Source organism: Piliocolobus tephrosceles, chromosome 13 (assembly GCF_002776525.5).
Source record: "Piliocolobus tephrosceles isolate RC106 chromosome 13, ASM277652v3, whole genome shotgun sequence".
NCBI classification, from domain to species: Eukaryota; Metazoa; Chordata; class Mammalia; order Primates; family Cercopithecidae; genus Piliocolobus; species Piliocolobus tephrosceles.
Genome location: NC_045446.1, coordinates 118,982,928 through 119,003,777, shown reverse-complemented (window position 1 = coordinate 119,003,777; position 20,850 = coordinate 118,982,928). Strand labels below are relative to the sequence as shown.

The following is a 20,850-nucleotide window of genomic DNA, read 5'->3' as shown; positions in this document are numbered from 1 at the left end:
CCGCCACCTCGCCCGGCTAGTTTTTTGTATTTTTTTAGTAGAGACGGGGTTTCGCCGTGTTAGCCAGGATGGTCTCGATCTCCTGACCTCGTGATCCACCCGTCTCGGCCTCCCAAAGTGCTGGGATTACAGGCTTGAGCCACCGCGCCCGGCCTTTCATTCAAATCTTAAAACAAAACCAAAAACACCCCAAACTGTTGCTATCTTATAAATACTCATCATCCCAGCTATCCACATTCAGATAATTCCTCACTCTCTCCCCTTCTCCCCACAACCCCAAACTATCTTGTACCACCTAATTTCTTACTTAATAATGTTAAATTAGTTTCCCATGGCTGTTGTAACAAAGTATCACAAACGGAGTAATCAAGAAACAGGTAGCTTAAAACCTTAGAGAGGTATTCTCTCTTGGCTCTGGAGGCTAGAGGTCTGAAATCAAGGTGCCAGCCCTGTTCCCTCTGAAGCCTCTACGGAAGAAACTTCCCATCTCCTTCCTGCTTCTGAAGGTTGCTGCCAACCCTCAGCATTCCTTGGCTGGTGGACGCATCACTCTCTGTCGCCGTTTTCAGCCTTCCTATTCCCTCCCCTGTGGATCTATGTCTTTGTTTTCTCATCTTAAAAGAACACCAGTTACAGGTTTTTAGGGCCTACTTGATCCAGTATAACCTCATCTTAATTTATTATATCTGGAAAGTCCCTATTTTCTTTTTTCTTTTTTTGGAGAGGGAGTCTCGTTCTGTTGCCAAGGCTGGAGTGCAGTGGCACAATCTTGGCTCATTGCAACCTCTGCTTCCCAGGTTCAAATGATTCTCCTGCCTTGGCCTCCCAAGTAGGTGGGATTACAGGTGTGCACCACCACACCCGGCTATTTTTTTGTATTTTTTAGTAGAAACAGGGCTTCACTATCTTGGCCAGGCCGGTCTTGAACTCCTGACCTCAGGTGATCCATCTGCCTCAGCCTCCCAAAGTGCTGGAATTACAGGCATGAGCCACCATGCACAGCCCCTATTTTCAAATAAGGTCACATTTATAGGTTCTAGATATGAATGCTGGGGACACTATTCAACCCAGAACAGATGTCAAACACCCAGTTACACTCTTGGTCAGCCACACCCAGACCCATATCTTAGGCTGTTTTGTGCTGCTATCACAGAATATCTGAGACTGGATAATTTATAATAAACAGAAATTTACAGTTCATGGAGGCTGAGAAGTCTAAGATCATGAGGCTGGCATCTGGTGAGGGCCTTCCTGCCGCATTATCCAATGGCAGAAGGGCAAAGAGAGCACAAGACAGAGCAAGAGACTGAACTTGAAACCTCAAGCCCTTTTCTAATTAACATTAATCCATGAGGAGCCCTCCTGACCCAAACACCTCTCATTAGGCCCCGCCCTGCAATACGACTGCGTTGGGGATTAAGTTTCCAGTGTATGCTTTTTGGAGCACACATGCAAACCACAGCAACCTTCTTTGGCTTCTTCCCAAACCAGCTGTACTGAGGCTTCAAGCTCTGAATCACTCTGACTGGGTCACAAACTCCCTAATTCTTTGTCTGCAGCCTACCGAGTTCTCACATCAGACCTTCACTTCTGTCATCTCCTTTCTTCATGGTGTAGAGACCTGAACACAAACGGTGGACCTTTTTTGGTTTTGTTTTGACTACTATCCTGTTTTATTATTTTGACCTTACAGAAAAGTTGCAAAAGTTAATACAAAAATTCCCATATACCTATCACGGAGGTTTCCCCATATTACATTTTAACAATGTTTGGTTTTTCATTTTCTCTCTTTGCATGTGTGTATATATATTTTTTCTGTTTTTGAACTGTTTGAGTGTAAATTGCAGATCTATTTTCCCTTTACTCAGTGTGTTTTTCCTAAAAGCAAGGACACATTTCTATAAATTCATAATACAATGACCATAATCAGGAAATTAACATTTATACATTATCACAGTATCGTCTAATCCATAGACCTTACTCCAACGTGACCAGTTAGTTGATCTACTAACATCCTTTATATCTATAAGAAATGCTTTTTACTGATCTAGGATCCAATCCAGGGCATATATTTCATTTAGGACTTTTTTTATTTTTGAGACAGGGTCTTGCTCTGTCACCCAGGCTGGAGTGAAGTGGTGTAAACATGGCTTACTGCAGCCTCCAACTCCCAGACACAAGTGATCCTCCCACCTCAGCCTCCCAAGTAGCTAGGACTACAGGTATATGCCACCAAATCTGGCTAATTTTAAATTTTTTTGTAGAGACATGGTCTCACCATGTTGCCCAGGCTGGTCTCCAACTCCTGGTCTCAAGCTATCCTCCTGCGTCAGCCTCCCAAAGTGCTGGGATTGTAGGCATGAGCCACCATGCCTAGCCTAGTTCTGTCTTTTTATTCTCCTTTAATCTGGAACAGTTTTTCGGGCTTTCTTTGCCTTTCATGACATACTTTTTTGTTTTTTTTCTTTTTGAGACGAGGTCTCGCTGTGTCATCTGGGCTGCAGTGCAGCAGTGTGATCATAGCTCACTGCAGCATATTAGTCGTTTTCGTTGGCCCATCTTATCTGCTATACTATTGGCAACAGATGTGACTCTTCACCTCCCAGGCTTTCTTCAGGCGACTCCCAATAAGCTTCCTAGCTCTCCCTTGAAGCTACTATTGTCAAAGTTACCAGCAATTTCCACGTCCGTCTTTCCAGATCCACAGGTTACTGTCGTTATCATCAGCTCTCAGCAACATTTGCTGCAGCTGGCCACTACATCCTTCTTGAAAGACTGTCTTCTGTCTTCCCTTGGCTTCTCAGACACCATCCTCTCCAGGTTCTCCTCCTGTGTTATTTCCTTCTCAGCCTTTTGGATGATTGCCTTCCTATTATCCACCTCTAAATTCAGCAGCTCTCAAGAGTTTAGTCCTGGATACGCTTGTCTTCTCTATAAACACTCTCATCTAATCCTAATTAGATGACCACACCTAATTCTATGTAGTTAGATACAACGTATAATCTGATGAACTGTGTTTCTCTCATTATATTTCCAGCCCTGATCCCTCTTTTGGATTCCAACTGCCTAAATGGTGTGTCTAGTTGGATTTTCCAAAGGATATTTCCAATTTAACATGGCTACAATACAACTCTTGATTTTCTAACTATTTATCTCCCAGTGTTCCCAATCTCAGTTAAGGCATCAACATTTATTGGCCACTCAGTTTTCAACCTTATAAGTCATTCTCGATTACTGCCTTGTCACCACGAGCAACTTACACTCTGTCCCATATCTTATTCATTTGCAAGTTTTGTGACTTCACCTCCAAAATATATCTGGTGTCCATACACCTCTCCCCATTTAAGCTACTTCTATTTTAGTCAAGATGGGCCATCATTTCTTATTTAGAGCATATTGGCACAGACTCCTTGTCTCTTGCCCTTGTCCCAAACAAAATAAGCACCCTAGAGCAGCCAGAGTTATTTTGAAAGAAAAAACTGTGTTACTCCCTTACTTAAAACCTCCAACTAGCGTAAGTTGCACTTTTTTCTTTTCTTTTTTTAATTCCCACACTGAGTCAATGATCCTATTAAGTCGCACTTTCAATAATAATTCCAATACCATAGCCTTCAAAGCCTTATGTGGTCTGTCCCAGACCTATTTCCCCAAGTTCTCTTGTATCACTGTATCCTTGTCTCACGCCACGCTTTCTTGTATCACTCTGTCCTGTGTTCCAACAACTCTGGCCTTCTTACTGTTTCTCAGTGTGTTAGACTGAAAGCTCAGTCAAGGCATGGATTTTTGTATTGTGTTTCCTTTTGTCTATAGTGTTAATTGATGAATCCCAGAGCATCGAAGACAGTGCCTGGCATTTGGGGGGCATTCAATGAATAATCTATTCAGTTGAAGAATTAATATGTGCATGCCATACTAATGTCTTTTGTTTTTCACCTCATGGTCTTTACTTTTGCCATTCTCTTAGACTGGAATGTTCTCCAAGATCTTAACATGGCTGGCTTTTTTTTCCCTCCATAACTCAAGGCTCAGCTCAAATGTTGGTATCTTAGAGAAAACTTCTTTGGCACCCTATTTAAACCGCCAGCGTTCTCTGCTTTGCGTTTTCCTGGTTTACTTTCTTTATAGCACTTATCACCTGGAGTTAATTTTCTTCTTGTTACCTACACTAGAACAAAGCTGCATGACAGCAGGGCCTTTTTCGGTTGCTGTTGTTCCCTATTCTATCTTTATTGTTTAGAACAGTGAGTGGCGCACAGTACATATTCAATAAATACTTCTTGTACACCCCAATGAGTGAATTTTACAGTGTAAATTTTAAAAGTCATTTAAAAATCCACATAAAAAGCAAATTCCTGAGGTTCACTCCAGACCCTCTGTATAAAAACTCTGTGGGGAGGAATCTCCTTGCACATATTTATGTACTTAGAAGTTTTAGAACATTTCTCTAAAGCCATGAGAGCAACTCAGGCTCTCCAATTTGAATAGCCCCATTCCTCGTGGTGCGTTCTCTTTTGAGTTCTGTGGTGTTGTTTCTGGTCAGTGGACCTCAGCTGGGACCATCTCAGTTCATCAGCAAGGATGTAATGATGTTAAATCTAAAAGGGAGCAGTTCTCACCGAGGCCAGGAGTATGTGGAGTAGCAGCTTTTGCAAGGCCACAGAAGGACCTGTCCGACCTGTGGCATTGTTCATCTACTCACAACACTAAAAGGGAGCATTCAAGTGACTCTCTCAACCATTATGATCTTTCCGTAGGCAACTGACTTCCATGTCTATAAACCCAAAGAAGAGCTACTAGCATCTCTCACTAGCTATGTTAAGGTTGGCCTCATCTAAGTCCAGTGCTACCTGTACAGTAGTTTAAGGAAGAAAAAGATACCGCCTAGTCGTGAAGTTGCTCACAAGGTAGTAACTGTCTGAAGTTTCTTGTTGTTGTTTTGTTTTTTAAAGACAGACTTGCTTTATCACCCAGGTTGTAGTGCAGTGGCACGATCACAGCTCACTGCAGTCTTGACTTCCTGGGCTCAAGCAACCCTCTTGCGCAGCCTGCAGGTAACTGGAACCACAGGTGTGTACCGCCATGCCTGGCTAATTATTATTTTTTTTTTGTACAGTCTCAGTATGTTGCCTAGGCTGGTCTCGAACTCCTGTGCTCAAGCGATCCACCCGCCTCGGCCTCCCAAAGTTCTGGGATTACAGGCATGAGCCACCGCACCCTGTCACGAAGTTTAAAAAAAAAAAAAAGCTCTTTTCTTTCCCCGTTGTGTCCAGCTATTTAAATAAACAAAATGGTAGACTAGGCGTGGTGGCTCACATCTGTAATCCCAGCACTCTGGGAGGGCGAGGCAGGAGGATCATTTGAGGTTAGAGTTCAAGACCAGCCTGGCCAACATGGCGAAACCCCATCTCTACTAAAAATACAAAAATTAGCCGGGCGTGGTGGCGCATGCCTGTAATCCCAGCTACTAGGGAGGCTGAGGCAGGAGAATTGCTTGAACTTGGGAGGTGGAGGTTGCAGTGAACCCAGATCTCACCACTGCACTCCAGCCTGGGCGACAGAGCAAGACTCCGTATCAAAAAACAAACAAAACAAAACAGTAAAGAGAATACTATTGAGTTAATTTTAGTTTTTCCCGCTGTGGGTGTTTTCTATTCTGGTCTTTTGCTTAGTTGTCCTGCCTCCCTCTTTTTCTCAGTTAGGCAATAGTTTAGGATTTTTGTAGGTTATATTGTCAGTACTTCTCATTTAAGTTCCAGACAGTGTGCTAAGCAAAGCTCTTACTCGGTAAAGTAAGAGCTCACTTAATCTTCAAAATAACGTAGCAAGGTAGATATCAAGGAAGGGAAAATCGCTCCCTGAAGGTCCGAAGGTCCAAGGTCTCTCTGCCATCTAGCTGCCATGCGTATTGCCTGCCAGTGGGTAGCTGGAGCTGGGTATGTCTCCAAAGTTGGGCTCTTGGCTGCCGTTTGAGAAGGCAATTTTAAGGGACAGCAGGATGTGGAAGCCTGTGGTTAAGGAGTGAGCTGAGTCACTGGGTAACTAGTGTTGAATAATGCTTCTCAATGTTTGACATGACAATCACTTCCTTTCCAGATTGGTAGAGGGGAAAAAAAGAGGCGCAGTGAAAGCGCTGGCAAGGTGCGGTGGGTCAGGGTGATTGGTGGCGCTCGGCCGCTCCCTAGGGGTCCTAAGGGCGAGACCCCGGCAGGCGTTACCCGGCCACACACAGCCCGGGAGCCGGGCGGGAGTTCGGTTTTCGCCGGCGCTCCGCTGCCAGGCCGCTTCGGAGGCAACCTGTGGCGGGGCGGGCGGACGCGAGGGTCACTTCACCCCCGCGCGCCTCCCGGGACCCCGGGCCCTCGAGCGCAGGCGGCCCTCTGCGTCCGAGAGACCCAGGCACCGCTGGACGTTTCCTCCCCGTGGGCAGGCGGGCCGCAGCGGGGGCTTGACCCCGATGCGAAGAGTCGGGTTTTCTGATTGGCTGAGAGTAGAAACGCAGGCGAGCGCCGCCTGAGACCCGCTCTGCGATTGGGTTTCACATGAACAGCAGAGCACGAAATAAAGAGGCCTTCAGTCATTGGGCCATTGTGTGAATCTCCTTTTGGCTTCTCAGCAGACTGAATAAGCGTCTCACGATCTTCGTCATGACTCCTAAATCTGGGCCTGTCAGTTCGCCCCAGCGTTTCTCGTCTCTAGGCACGGCATGGGGCTTACAGAGTTTAACCAATCATATAACGTCGAGATCAGGTTGCCAGGCAGATTATGCTAATAAGACCCCGCCTTTTATGCTGCTCCCACTCTGCGGCGGGAAGAACCACCTGGAGGTGGCGGGGGGGTTTGATTTCTATCACCCCTAGGGAGAGAGGATCGGGGACCCGCTGATCTTCCAGCTCCCCTCACCCAACGTCGTGTAAGTACCTAAAGGATTAAGGGAACCAGATAAGCCAGGGTCCAGAGTACCCCATAGACTGGGAGGGTGTTTCGTCTTTGCTTAGTCCCACCCAAAATGGCGCCCAGCTCTTTCCGCGTCTCAGAGCCCGGCCGGGGCCAACCGACCGCGGACCCGGGTTGGGGGGGGGGAATTGGTGGTGGTGGTGGGGGGGAGAAATCCCGGCGGCACCGCCCGATGGTACAGTCCAGCCGGGGCTGGGACGAGGCACCTCACTCGGGGTGGGGGGTCAAACCATCTGCACCTTCCAAGGGGAAAGGGGCAAAGCCCCCTCCAGCAGGCCCTCCTGGCGCCGCGTTCAGCGCCGGCCTCGGCGCCTCCTCGCCCCTGCCCTCGCCGTGCGCAGCCTCCCCCTGCGACCCCCGAGTGGCTCGCACGCTCCGCCGGCCGCGCGCACCTCTCCTCCCCTGCCCGCGTTGGTTGGGCCGGGACGGCGGTTGGGCGGCCTGCGCACTCCGGCGGCGGCGGTTGCGCGGGCGCTCCGGGCGCGGCGGGCAGGTCTCCGCCGGCCGGGAGCCGAGCACCGGGGGCCGGGGGCCAGTGGCCAGGGCCTGGGCGCTGGGCCGGGGGTGGCTGGTTGCGGGCTCGTGGGGCGGAAGGTCCTGTCCGATGGGGCGCCCAGGTTTATCTGCGGAGGCCGCGCCGCCCACCTGCCATCGATGGCTGGGTCCCCGGCCTGCCATCCCAAGCTGGCGTCCGGGACCCGGGCGGGGGCCGGCCCGCAGGGGTGTGGGGCGGCTCCTGCGGGTCTGTCCCGTGGCACCGCGTCGGGGCCGGCCGGGCGGAGGCCGGGGCCGGGGTCGCGGCCCTGCCCCAGTCCGTCTGCATCCGGGGTGCAGCGCGGAGGCAGGGCGAGGCCCGTCGGCGCTCGGGAGAGGGCTGCTGGTGTGCAGCTCTCCAGCCTCTCGCCAGCTTTTTTTAAGCAGGTTTAACCGTGCAGCTAGGTGTTGGTACTCTAAGTAAAATGGAATATTCACGGTCTGTCCTCCAGCCACGCGAACGCAGCGCTGTTGAATTTGTGTGCGTTCCTTTAGCCTTGCTTGGTGGATGAGTTGGATTTCAGTGCATTTTCAATCAATGTTCGTGTACACTTAAGCACAAGGAGGGGTGGCTTTGTGCTGTCATCGAGGATTAAAAGTGTGATGAGACGCACCCAGCTCTGCCCTGTGCCCTAAATCTGCTCCTTTGCCGGTTAAAATCTTGCCTGGCTCGTCACCCCAAATTCTCTAAAGTCAACAGCACTTAATCTTTATTAAAAACAGCAGAATCACTCATGACTGTTTTGTGGCCTCTTTTTCTGACCTGTTCTCTTTGTTTCTCCACCATTGCTGTTAGGCAAGAAGGTGTATTATTACATTGTATTTTTTTGTATCTTCCTACCCATTTCAGCGCCACAATAGCTTCTACTTTGATGAGCATTACTTATTTGTTGCTCTAGAATAGAGAAAACAAGATGTTTTTAAAAAATTAGGATTGGTTGGGGGCAAAGCAGCCAGCGTTTAAACAGTGTTTATTCAATATGGGGTTTTTAGAAAGTAACTTTGCTAGGTTTATTTATTTAGGAGACAGGTTCTCTGGTTGCCCAGGCTGGAGTGCAGTGGCGCGATCTTGGCTCACTGCAGACACGACCTCCTGGGCTCAAGGTCCTGCTTCAGTCTCCCTAGTAGCTGGGACTACAGGCAGGCACCACCACGCCTGGCTGATTTTTCTACTTTTTGTAGAAACGGGGTTTCATCATGTTGCCTAGGATGGTTTCGAACTCCTGAGCTCAAGCAATCCTACCGCCGCAGCATCCCTAAGTGCTGGGATTGCAGGCGTGAGCCCCCGTGCTCAAGTGCTGGGATTGCAGGCGTGAGCCCCCGTGCTCGGTCTTTGGGTTTACTTTTATAATAAGTTGAGGTGAAATTGACAGAGAATGAACCATTTAAAAGTGAACACGGGCGCTTAGTGGAAAGTTTACATTTTTTGTTTGTTTTGGATCAAGACAAATGTCTTGTGCCTTCTCCTGCCCCGTAAGTTCCCACTCTTTGCTATGCTGTTACTTGTTTTTCAAGGCAAGATTGTTCTGCTTTTTCAAAGAAGCCATTTTTACTTTTTCTAATGTTTTGTAGCATGCTCCACCACATATTAATGTATGCATCATATATTGTATACCTGAATGTAATTGAGTATATATTTTAGAAAAGGCAAGGTTCCTGTCTTCAAGGGGGGTCTGAATGGTTTCTACTTAGAGGTTATGGAGGTATAAAGGGTAGCACAATTCAAAATAATCCCAGCTTGATTGGCACTACCTCAGTTTCTGCTTGCCTGTTTTGTTTTTCCTTCTAGTTTTAAGAATAATGCATGATCATTGCAGAAAACATAAAATTTAAGCCGGGAGCAGTGGCTCATGCCTGTAATCCCAGCACTTTGGGAGGCTGAGGCGGGCAGATCACCTGAGGTCCAGGAGTTCGAGACTAGCCTGGCCAACATGGTGAAAGCCCGTCCCTACTAAAAATACAAAAATTAGACGGACATGGTGGCAGGCGCCTGTAATCCCAGCTAGCTACTGGGGAGGCTGAGGCGGGAGAACCACTTGAACCAGGGAGGCAGAGTTTGCAGTGAGCCGAGATCAGGCCATTGCACTCCAGCCTGGGCAACAAGAGCGAAACTCTGTCTCAAAAAAAGTAATTAGAAGGGAAAATAATAATTCAGAAGCAGAATGAAAAAAAACAAAACCCATAATTACCCAGAGATAATCCTTGCTGATACTTTGGTGTGTTTCAAGTTGGTTTTCTGTGTGTGTGTGTGTGTGTATAAAATGTTTGTACAAACGACATAATCTTGCTTTAGTATCTAGTTTTTAAAACAAAACGTAAATAGCTGTCTAAAGACTTTGCTGATGATTTGGCACTTTCATTACTTCTGTTATTTGAAGGGGGCATCATGAAGTCCGCTGAACTAAAAGAATTATAATATTTTGATTTCTTGTAACTTTTTAAAAGCGCAATCTAATTGATAGGGATAGGTTTCTGGGTAACAAACAATTCATCAAAGGGCTGAGAACTACTGAGCTATAATTTTGGTTTCCTCAATTTTTCATTTTAAGCACTGGTAAACACCTGGTAACCGCGTAATTATATCTGGTAAAAAGAAACTGTTAAACATCCTGTTGTTGCAGTGTTTGAGTTGTTCAGTTTGTTTTAAACTTGAACGCTGATGTACTTTGACCTATTGCCACTAAAATACAGTCTTCTCCCATCACACCCCACCCCAGATAGTGTAGCCACACCCAGTCCAGCAATTTGTTTTTCACAAGCAGAATTTATTGTCTACTATTTTAACTTATCATAGGTACTTTAATAGATCAACGAAGCAGAATTTGATCTGGTGTCTAGAAAGAGCCAGTCGGTTAAAAAGAAACGTTTGCTACAAGCAATTCTTTGGAGAATGATCTCACTCAAATTCTCCTGGTGGATGGGGTAGAGGCAGGAGGGTGAGAGGGGAGCTTTTCGTGACTTATTTTGGCCCACATTGGTGACACTTATCTCTTCCCTGTTCTAGCATTAAACTGTTTGCATGGTTCAGTTGAATCACTGCTTAAGAATATCTGGCCTCACCGGGCGCGGTGGCTCAAGCCTGTAATCCCAGCACTTTGGGAGGCCAAGACGGGCGGATCACGAGGTCAGGAGATCGAGACCATCCTGGCTAACACGGTGAAACCCCGTCTCTACTAAAAAATACAAAAAACTAGCTGGGCGAGGTGGCGGCGCCTGTAGTCCCAGCTACTCGGGAGGCTGAGGCAGGAGAATGGCGTGAACCCGGGAGACGGAGCTTGCAGTGAGCTGAAATCCGGCCACTGCACTCCAGCCCGGGCGACAGAGCGAGACTCTGTCTCAAAAAAAAAAAAAAAAAAAAAAGAATATCTGGCCTCTTTTCTATTCTTAATGTTATATAACACAGTCGGGTGTGGTGGCTCACACCTGTAATCCCAGTACTCTGGGAGGCCAAGGCAGGCAGATTGCTTGAGTCCAGGAGTTCGAGAACAGTCTGGCCAACATAGCAAAACTCTACCTCTACTAAAAACAAAAAAGTTAGCCAGGTGTGGTGGCCCACAGCTGTAGTCTCAGCTACTCAGGAGGATGAGGTGGGAGAGTCACCTGAGCCCAGGAAGTCGTGGCTGCAGTGAGCCAAGATCATGCCACTGTACTCCAGCCTGGGCAACCAGAGTGAGACCCTGTCTCAAAAAAAAAAAAAAAAGTTATTACACCATTTCAAGACTTGTGTGGAGCACTCTGGACATTTCTGTCCACCTTCCAAAATTTTTCTGTGCCTTTCCATTGACCATCCTTGTGTAGATTTTAAATTGCTGTTGTAGAAAGCACCTGAAGGTAGGCTCTTCTGTAACTTGAAACAGTTTAGGGAATGGGGAGCGGGTGAGGAAGTGGAGTGGAAAGAGGGAAGGTTTGGGTAACCCTAAGTACAGTTACAGCAAGACTAGTTAAAACGTGGTGAAAACAATTATAAAATCAATAGTGCACAATACTTTTAGAACCTTAGATTGCTAAAAGGTTACCATCTGGTAACATAGTCTGTTATTGTTTGCTATTCATTTTTTAAACTCTCGTTTATTGCAAACATGAGAATATTGGAGACAAATGCTCCTCCCCCTCCCTTGTTTTTTTAAACCCACGTCCTTCAGTTTCACTGATGGTAAAGTTGTACTCCACAGCTTCTTTCCTGCTGTGATTTCTAGAAATCAGATCCCTTAGACCTGTGCTGTCCTGTCCAGTAGCCATCTGTGGCTTTGAACACTTGAAATATGGCTAGTGCTGTGAAGTGTGAAATATGTACACTCAGATTTTGAGATTTAGTAGAAAACTATAAAATCTTTCGATTTATAAAATATTGATTAAATGTTGAAGTGACAATATGTTGGATAGACTGGGTAAAATACAATATACTATTATAATTGATTTCACCTGTTTCTACTTTTAAAACATGTATATACTAGAACATTTTAAATGATGTGTGTGGCTTGCATATTTCTTTGAACAGTGCAGTCTTAGTCAGCTAGGGGTAGGGTGTTCCCAGATGGCGTTAAGATGGTATTATTTTTTGGTTTCTATAATTTGAATGAACAGATACTGCTAATATGTAGATGTCTGTTTTTTTAGTGCTTATGATAGCTCTCAGAAAAGCATGATTATTATTTTGAAGAATATCTTAATCTCAAAACCACTTCCAGATAATTGAGTTAACTGTTAATGTATTCAATGGATCATTTGAACTTAAAATAATAAAATGACATCAGTAAGCACATAATCCATTAAAAAAAAGTTGAACTAAGCATAATCAGCTAAATTTTCCCAAACTTGGTCGGTTACTTATACATTGATTTTTATAATTTACCATTTTTCAGATGTTTAAGAGAAACCTGAAATTGGAAACATTGAGAATACTTTTTTTTCTCCTGTGATTTAGAAAAAAACCACAATACTTTGATTCTAAAGGTGGAAGAAACCGTTTGGACCAGCTCACGAAAGAACTGTCTTTTTTTTTCTTTTCTTTTCTTTTGAGACAGGCCCTCATTCGGTCACCCATGCTGGAGTGCGGTGGCACCATCATAGCTCACTGCAGCCTTGACCTCCCAGGCTCAAGTGATCCTCCCACGTTGGCCTCAAGTAGCCAGGAGTACAGGTGTGCACCGCCATGCCTGGCTAATTTTTGTATTTTTTGTAGAGACAGACTCTTGCCACGTTGCCCAGGCTGGTCTGGAACTCCTGTGGCTCAAGCGATCCACCCATCTCTGCCTCCCAAAGTGCTGGGGTTACAGGTGTGAGCCACTGCGCCCAGACGGGAGAATTGTCCTTTTAAATACAGTTGGAGAAACATAACCTACACATAAAATCCATATTTTTTTACTTCCATGTTTGCAAACGTTGACAGTTTTGCCCTAACCTGCCTTTGTTGATGCCTTTCCCTGTACTAGCCTGTGCGGAGGTTTGCTGTGGCGTAGTACTCTCAGTGTGGCCTCGGGGCAAAGGTTCGCTGCTCTGCTCGGCCTGCTGGCTGTGGGCAAGTTACTTCTGTAAGCCTTGGTTTTCTTATCGAATCTTTCAACTAGTTTCTAGTTACTAGGGATAATAATAGTAATCAACCTCACAGACTCTGAGTAAGGATGCCTGTTAATCACTCACCACAGTTGTACAGATGGTTCAATAACAAAGCACACAGTTCTAAATGGTTCAAAAATTGTTTATCTCCTTTGGAACCGCCACTTCAGCCAAACTGGTCCTCCCACTGTTCCTTAAATATTTGGGATTTTCTGTCTGTGCTGTCATGCCTTCATTTCCCAAGTGGAATGTTTCTTCCTCTCTGCTCTCCTTCCTCTCCTCTCCTGGTTTTGTGCCCGCCAGAATCCTATCCATCCTTCTCGAGCAGTGACTGGAAAACTCTTTTTAAAGGACCAGGTAGTAAATGTTTTTGGCTTTGTGGGCCATATGGTCTCTGTCGAAACAGTTCCCCTCTGCTGTGGCATCTGAAAGCATGGCTGTGTTCCAAGAAACTATTTTGGACCTTAAATTTCAATTAATATAACTTTCCTGTGTCAGGAAATATTCTTCTTCTTTTGAGACTTTTCAAATATTTTAAAATGTAACAACCATTCTTAGCTCACAGGCTGCACAAAAACAGGTGTCTGCTGCTTGCGGGCTGTGGCTCGCCATCCCCTGTACCAGAGCAAGCTGAACCCACACCGCCCTTGTTGAAGTGTCGAGACCATCTCTTTTGAAAGTAATCCTTTTTGTCTCTGAAGGTGCTGCAGGATTTTATACTGCTTTATAGTAACAGTAACATTTATTCAGTGCTTACGTTGTATTGTACTCCAATTATTTGTGCTTATTTCTTGCTTCCCAAACAGATTTTAAATTTCTGGAAGCTACAGGTGATTTTTAGCCCCCTCATGTAGAATGCAGTATAAATGAGTGCCTGTTACTTACTGGATTCTAAAATGTTTTGAGGGATAACTGAGTGAATTGAAATACTTGAAGTTGTTTGTAAAGTTTTCCTCCCTTTTTTTTTTTTTTGGCTTTTTTTCTTTTTCTTTTTTTTGTTTTTGAGACAGAGGCCTGCTGTGTTACCCAGGCTGGAGTGCAGTGGCGTGATCTCGGCTCACGGCAACCTCCACCTCCTGGGTTCAAGCGATTCTCCTGCCTCAGCCTCCCAAGTAGCTGGGATTACAGGAGCCCGCCACCACACCCGGCTAATTTTTGTATTTTTAGTAGTGACGGGGTTTCACCGTGTTGGCCAGACTGATCTTGAACTCCTGACCTCAGGTGATCTGCCTGCCTCAGCCTCCCAAAGTGCTGGAGTTACAGGCATGCGTTACCACCCGCACCCCCCCCCCTTTTTTTCAAGATTCTTATTTTTGTATGCAAATTCTACCATTTTCTTAGAATTGCTTGAAGATTTTGAGGCAAATTTATCGGGGATTATTTTCAGTCTTTCCACAAACCATGATTACAGGCAGTCTTAATAGAATGTCCTTCTAATAGGGACTAGCTGTCACTCCTGTAACTAATTATTGCTCTTTATTTGACTTTTTAACTGTCCTCTCCAAGACACTTGTTTACGTTTAGTCCTTAACACAGACTATTGACAGAACCGTGTCCACTTTTGCAAAGGAGAGAAAGTAGGTAGAGGGTCAGGGAGTTAAGCAAGTATGAGAGAGGGGTCAGAGCGCATGGAAGTAAAGGGTCTGGATCCTCAGCCCCAGGCCGGGGCATGTATATTAATAAGGTTTCAGTCTCTTCCATCATGTATTCATTTTCTCCTTCATTCTTTTTCTCTTGAAGTTGATGAATTGAAAATTATTCTGGACTGTGTAAGTACTTCATCACTTAGTAAATATAAGGACCCATGAATGGTAATGTTTGGACACCACTTTATGTGATATGCAAGTTCTCTCAAGTACTTTAGTCCTGTGGAAGTGAGATACTACATTACTACAAAACAGTAATTCTAGAATTAAAATGAAATTGTGTCATAGTAATTGGACTTTGATGAACTTTGTTTCATTTAAACATTGTAAGAAAGTTTATATTGGCTGGACACAGTGGCTTCTGCCTGTAATCCCAGCACTTAGGGAGGCCGAGGCGGGTGGATCACAAGGTCAGGAGATCGAGACCATCCTGGCTAACGTGGTGAAACCCCTCTCTACTGAAAATACAAAAAAAAAAAAAAAATTAGCCAGGCGTGGTGGTGGGCACCTGTGGTCCCAGCTATTCAGGAGGCTGAGGCAGGAGAATGGTGTAAACCCAGGAGTCGGAGATTGCAGTGAGCTGAGATTGCGCCACTGCACTCCAGCCTGGGCGTCAGAGTGAGACTCCGTCTCAAAAAAAAAGAAAGTTTATGTTAACTTTTTAGTATTTTTTATTTTTTTAGAGACAGTGTCTCACTGTGTTGCCCAGGCTAGTCTCCAACTCCTGGGTTCAAGCCATCCTCCCGTCTCAGCCAACCAAGTAGCTGGGGTTACAGGTGCAAACCACCATCACCAGTTTATTTTCTTTTTTTCCTCTTTCTTTTTTTTTTTTTTTTGAGGCAGAGTTGTGCTTTGTCACCCAGGCTTGAGTGCGGTGGTGCGATCTTGGCTCACTGCAACCTCTGCCTTCTGGGTTCAAGCAATTCTCCCTGCCCCAGCCTCCTGAGTAGCTGGGATTACAGGCGCCCACCACCACTCCCGGCTAATTTTTGTATATTTTTTAGTAGAGACGTGGTTTTACTATGTTGGCCAGGCTGGTCTCAAACTCCTGACCTCAGGTCTCGAGACCAAGCTGGTCTCGAACTCCTGACCACCTACCTTGGCCTCCCAAAGTGCTGGGATTACAGACGTGAGCCACTGCACCCAGCCCCAGTTTATTTTGATACTTACATATACTTATCCCAAGCTCTAGGTATCTCACCAAAAAATTATGTCATATGTCATTTAAAAAATATATTTTGCCAGATTCATGATTTTAAATAGTTATAAACTATGACAGATATAGAAAATTCTAAAACTTTATTGAGTGGCTTTAAATAAAACCTAAATAAATAAAGAGCACAGTGGCTCAAGGAGTGGAAGATTCAATATTGTAAATGTGTCAATTTTCGGGAAACTGATTTATAGATCTAATGTAATCCCACATTTAAAAAAGTTAGACAAGCTGCTTCTAAAACATTTGCTAAGGCCCAAGAAAAGGCAAAACACTTTTGAAAAAGAAAAGTTAGGAAAACTTCTCTAACTCAAGAAGAGATATAATAATTAAGATAGTGTTGGGCCGGGCGCGGTGGCTCACGCATGTAATCCTAGCACTTTGGGAGGCCCAGGCGGGCCGATCACAAGGTCAGGAGATCAGGACCATCCTGGCTAACACAGTGAAACCCCATCTCTACTAAAAATACAAAAAATTAGCCGGACATGGTGGGGGGGTGCCTGTAGTCCTAGCTATTCGGGAGGCTGAGGCAGGAGAATGGTCCGAACCCGCGAGGTGGAGCTTGCAGTAAGCCGAGATTGCACTGTTGCACTCCAGCCTGGGTGACAGAGCAAGATTCCGTCTCAAAAACAAAAACAAAAACAAAAACAAAAAAAAAGATAGTGTAATATGGCATTGGGTAGGCTAATAATGATAGACCAATAGAACAGCATATGGAGTCCAGAAACAGTATCCTGCATAGCCAGACACTTGATTTGTGACCTGGAGGCATGGCAGAAAGGCAGGCAAAACAATAACACTTTTAGAATTAATACAGGAGAAGATACTCATGATCTCAGTATAGAGAAGCATTTCTTAAGATGCTACAGGCACTAATAGATAGAATCATGGGCAAAAGTCTTGAACAGGCACTTCAGAAAAGGAAAAATCCAAATGCCTAATAAACATCAAAAGGTGTTCAACCATGTTAATAATGAAGGAAATACAGATTTCAGCCACAGTGCCAGAACACTGTACACCTCAATCACAGTGCCAGAACACTGTACACCTCAATTAAAGTTGGATGTTGAACGGCAGGGACTTTCATAGATGACTGGTACAGATATAAATTCATATGACTAGTTTGGAAACAGTATTATCAAGAAAGTTCAAAACATGCATACTCTAATGCCCATCAGTTCCAGTATTAGAGAAACGCATATGCCTGAGAGAACTAGAAAAAGTATTTGGAGTAATTTATTTTCGTGATACTGATTCAGTTAATATTTCAGGACTGCTATGTCGTGTTCTGAACACACAGGTAGCTTTGTTTCTGGAACAATGGTGAATAAATGTTATTTATGTTTTCCTTCTCTGCTGAATGTTTAAATATTCCATCCAATGTCTTCTTCAATTCCTAAAACAATGCTGGAAACAGAATAGGCATTTAATAAGTATTCTTGTGTTTTAAAAAATTATTTGAATTTTTACAATGGGAGCCCTTCATCACGGCTTTGTAGTTACCTCAACTCTGGCCGCTGAGTAGTTCGCTCGATTAAATTTGTTTGTGGGTGTTGTGAATTACAACGTTCTCTGGTTCCCTTGAGATCAAGTCTAACCTGGTGATTGCGTCATCTGGTGGGAGAGCAAGGCTACAACAGCAGCTGGAAACCATGCTCGGCTCCTGGCCACTTTGCCCAGGTTGAAAGCTGTTGTGGCAAAGAGGGGAAAGAGCTTCAAGCTTTGTAGTAAAAGAAACCTGGCCTTAAATTCTACTTATCAGCACTGTGACCTTGGAGAAGTAATCATTCTTGGTTGTGCTGAGGGTTAATTGAGATCAGGTATTTAAAGGACGTCTGACAGTGCCTGGTACGGGATAGGTGCTCCGCAAATGCCTGTGGTTGTAATTATTACTGTTCCACTGGCTGTTTACTTAAGTAACATTGAATTTCCACAGAATGCATTTTGAATCAGGTGGACTATGATTAGACTGATTTTTAAAATAAAAAGCTGCATGTGTTAAAGGATTCTAATTTTGTGGTCTGTAATTCCTTCAGGGAATTTGCAAATGAAGCTAACATGTTGTAGGGACACCTGAGTGAAATGGTCTGGTTAAGCGTTTACAAAGAATAGTTATGGCTAAGATTTCTAAACAGGAATGCTTCTATTTTGTGTCTCTTGTGGAAGAAAATGCTAATCACATAGTTTTTATTTTTGTATTTTTATTTTTTTTGAGACAGAGTCTTACTCTGTCACCCAGGCTGGAGTGCAATGGCGTGATCTTGACTCACCGCAACCTCTGCCTCCTGGGTTCAAGCCATTCTCTGATTCTCCTGTCTCAGCTCCCTGAGTAGCTGGGATTACAGGCGTGCGCCACCAGGCTGGTTACTTTTTTTTTTTTTTGAGATGGAGTCTTGCTGTGTCACTAGGCTGGAGTGCAGTGGTGCGGTGTCGGATCACTGCAACCTCCACCTCCCAGGTTCAAGCAGTTCTGCCTCAGCCTCCCAAGTAGCCGGGATTACAGGCACGGGCCACCACTCCCAGCTGATTTTTGTATTTTTAGCAGAGGTGGGGTTTCATCATGTTGGCTGGGCTGGTCTTGAACTCCTGACCTCAGGTGATCTGCCCGCCTGGGTCTCCCAAAGTATTGGGATTACAGGTGGGAGATACTGCACCCAGCTGCTAATCACATAGTTTTAAAATTTTATCAGTTTTAAGTTGAACTTTACATATCTTCTGGTGAAATACAGCAGTTAAGAGAGAATCCAAGCCTGCAGTTAAGAATGATCTATTCCCAAAACAATTGTTTAATAATGAAAATGTATTAAAATGTCTTTTAATTGAGAATGAGTCTTTCCTGGATGAGACACCTTCATGATCTAAAACAGCCTGTGGTCCTCACAATTTAAATAATTATTAACATTTGCATTACACTCTATACTATTGAGCTATATTGTAACAGACATTATCCTACTTTATGTTAGCAGTGAGCCTGTGATTTGCTTGCCTTCAAATCCTTTTTCCACTTCAAGAAATGCCTTAGCTAGCGGAAGGCGACTTTGAATCCTAGACCAGTGAACATAGTCCTACGGCAGTGGTTTTATTAAGATGGAGGAGGTTGAAATTTGGTAGCTTGTAGGTCTTAATTATATGCCACTGAGACAAAGTTTTTATGAAGGCAGTAAAATGTCAATATGTTGTCTATCTGAGCTCACTGTCTTTAATAAAATACTTATTTTTCTACCCTCTGTGTTTCATATTTAAAGGTATGTGAATTTGAAAATGAAAAAAAGTGGGGACCCGGCCATAGTGGCTCATGCCTGTAAATCCCAGCACTTTGGGAGGCTGAAGTGGGAGGATCACTTTGAGGCCAGGAGTTAGAGACCAGCCTAGGCAACATAGCTAGACCCCTGTCTCTACAAAATAATAATAATAAAAACAGGTGAGGACCCCATTATCATGTTTACAGGGGTGTGAATTGGATGTAAAGGGAATTACTTCAAACCAGTACGGTGTCAATTTGCTTTTTTTTTTTTTTTCTGGAGACGAAGTCTCACTTTGTCGCCCAGGCTGGAGTGCAGTGGCGCCATCTCTGCTCACTGCGACTTCTGCCTCCCAGGTTCGAGTGATTCTTGTGCCTCACCCTCCCGAATAGCTGGGATTACAGGCGTGCACCACCACGGCTGGCTAATTTTTGGTATTTTTAATAGAGATGGGGTTTTACCATATTGCTGAGGCTGGTCTCAAACTCCTGATGTCAGGTGATCTACCTGCCTCAGCCTTCCAAGATGCTGGGATTACAGGCATGAGCCACCGTGCCTGGCCTGAGTTTTCTTCTTAATCTTGTGTCTGAGTCATGGTTCAGTCTATTTGAACTAAAGACTGTATGTTTCAGGAGTTGTAGAGTGAACGAGTAGTTACACTGTTTTATATTACATATTGTAGTGTTAAATTATGAAAATTATGCTCTAGAATGATTTCCTCTAAGCAGTTTTAATACGTTAAAAAGTTTTCCCTAGTTAAAACATGTGAAAGCACATGGGTTTATTGAGGAAACAGCCTACTACTTAAGATTGTGCCTCTATACATTAACCAGGAGCTTATCCTAACAACTTGGGTTTGTGATTTGTTGAGGCATAGGTACCAACCAGAACCATCTGTAAGGAAAGCTTTTCAGGCTGCGTAAGACCCACCTAAAAGTCTCCTACTTAATTACTGCACTGGCTAATTCAACAAAAGAGCTTGAGATATGGGGGCCAATAGTGTTGGGTGCATGGGTGAAACAGGGTCTTACATTGTATCTGTACCCCCCACCAGCTGTCTTATGACTGAATACTGCTGTTCAGAAGGGAGCTGGGGGATGTGTGCTTGAAGCTTTCTAAATTCATTATTCATAGCTGAGAAACATGCATGCTCAATGATTTTTTGTTTTACCTCCCAGCGACAGGGTCTTGCTGTTGCCCAGGTTGGAGTGCAGTGGCATGATCACGGCTCACTGCAACCTCGAACTCCTGGGCTTAAAGCGATCATCCTGCCTCAGCCTCCCAAAGTGCTGGGATTACAGATGTGAGCCACTGTGCTGGCCTGGAATTTGTCTCTCACCTAGCTTTCTATGTTATTCTGGTGCAACCAGTTCATGAAGTGTGGGAACTGTAGACCAATTGAATAAAGTTTAAATTATTCTACTTCCTCTGTAGTCTTGTATAGCCCCATCCTTACTACTGCTTGAGGCTTGTCTCTCCCATAGTTACTGGTACCTAAGCATCCCCTCAATTTCTCTTGCCTCTGGAACTTTCTAGAAAGTTTGCATTGACTTAACCGCTCATCTTTTTTTTTTTTTCTAAGAACAGCTTTATTGAAATACAGTTTACATACCATGCAATTCACTCATTTAAAGTGTACATGGTTCAGCCAAGTGTGGTGGTTCACGGCTGTAATCCCAGCACTTTGGGAGGCTGAGGCAGGTGA

At 44.6% G+C, this 20,850-nt stretch overlaps 1 protein-coding gene across 5 annotated transcripts in view; it reads left to right on the top strand.

The window, feature by feature from the left end:
- The first annotated feature begins 6,601 nt into the window (after nucleotides 1-6,601).
- The window catches only part of PRDM10 (PR/SET domain 10), a 102,801-nt gene continuing 88,552 nt past the window's right edge, over nucleotides 6,602-20,850 (top strand). For all 5 annotated transcript variants that reach the window (XR_003307691.1, XM_026450443.1, XM_026450440.1 and 2 more), the window contains exon 1: nucleotides 6,602-6,910. The gene's annotated coding sequence lies outside the window, so the exon portion shown is untranslated. The remainder of the gene's footprint in view (nucleotides 6,911-20,850) is intronic.